Source organism: Lepisma saccharinum, chromosome 17 (genome assembly GCF_977018435.1).
Source record: "Lepisma saccharinum chromosome 17, izLepSacc3.1, whole genome shotgun sequence".
Lineage (NCBI taxonomy): Eukaryota > Metazoa > Arthropoda > Insecta > Zygentoma > Lepismatidae > Lepisma > Lepisma saccharinum.
The window spans coordinates 29,247,454-29,249,014 of NC_139245.1; the positions used below are offsets into that span (position 1 = coordinate 29,247,454).

A 1,561-nucleotide genomic window follows, 5' to 3' on the forward strand; every position below is an offset into this window, starting at 1 on the left:
TAAAGTTCTGTTTTGCTCTTTGATGGCAAAAATGAAAGGAAATGTTGAAACGGAGACCGTTGTGTTAATACTCGAACGCTCTATTATTTCTCTTTATGTCCAGGGAATGAAAGTGCACGTTTGGAATCTGATGAATGTGACGGTCGACTGAAGTTGACTCAGTTTGAATGTGACCCGAACAGGGTGTAGTATTTTTTCATGATATGAAGTCCCTGAAGCAAAGAGAAATTGCAACATCTTCCCTGTTTCCCTCCTGCTGGTCGTACTGGAGGTCGGACATTTTGCTGCCAGGACCTTTTTGGTTCTAGGTAAATTTGGTGCCATACATTTTGATGCTAGACACTTTTCGAACACTTTCTTGCACACCCTTTTACCCCTGACTCTTGATTCACTCGGAAAAAGTGAACTACAAAGCTGTTTTCAGCAAACAAACTTTCTATGATAAATTTTGGTATATCTAGAGCCAAAAAAACTTTTCTACAAAGAATGATAATTTCACAGTAGGACATTTCACAAAGAATATAGACACTCATCATTACAATACCAGACCAAAAAGAAACAACTTTCACAACTGTTATAGCATAAAAACATAGTGCCTAATTGATGTATACATATTATGTGCGATGTCAACATATTGTATTTTGTAAAGTACATGCACCATCAGTGGCGTAGCAACATATATCGAGGCCCTGGTAGAGAGTAGTCTGCGAGGTACCCACCCGTTCTTTAAATTTGAAATCTCAATGTGAATTATACAAAATCTTCAGGGATACGTCAGCAAATTATCATATTTAAATAATAATACTTGTAATACATTCCTGACGAAAATGACATTTTATTATTTTATTCACTTTAAAAATGTCTTTCTGTTTTCCGGGAGCTGAAATCTGAAGCTGTAGGAAGGAAGGAAGAACTTTGGTTTGAGTTGGTTTGAGTTGCTGTTTTAAGTCCACTTTATGCACAGTAAGGCTAATAGGGACTGGACCTACAGTTTAAAGTGGAATCCGAACCACTTGTGCCTCCACCGGGTATCGAACCCGGGACCCCTTGATTGCAAGGCAATCACGCTACCACTGCGCCATGGGGGAGGCCATGGAAGGAAGAACTGCTTATATTATCTATTGCCTCCTTGAGTTGAGAACAACGCAAGCATTTAAATGCCTCACACTTGCTTCATGGCAGTGTTTTATTGTTAACATATTAAAATCTGGAGTGCAAGGTGAAGAGAAATATGAAAAGAAAAGACAAATTGCCTTTTATTCAAGAAAAGAATAAATGTGTAAGAATGTCCGCAAGTTATCGTGAATTTTTAGTAAATGTTTCACATCAGAAATACGACAATAATATTTACATATTTCGGACCCCCTTAGGCTTTGGGTCCTCCTGCCTGTATGTTTTGACATATTATTGAAATTATAACGTTTAACTAGAATTTAAAACCAGATAAAAACAAAATGTTTTACTGTTATTGCCTCTTCCATCTTTTTTCTCACTTCTATCTATTAACATGTTTCGTATAAACCCCATGGGACGGGAGGCCCCTTCAGGTGCGAGGCACCAT

At 37.8% G+C, this 1,561-nt stretch overlaps 1 non-coding gene across 1 annotated transcript; it reads right to left on the bottom strand.

Moving 5' to 3' along the window:
- Positions 1–1,016: 1,016 nt before the first annotated feature.
- Positions 1,017–1,091, bottom strand: TRNAA-UGC (transfer RNA alanine (anticodon UGC)). The gene has a single exon. It is a non-coding gene; the product is annotated as a tRNA-Ala (tRNA).
- Positions 1,092–1,561: the final 470 nt, after the last annotated feature.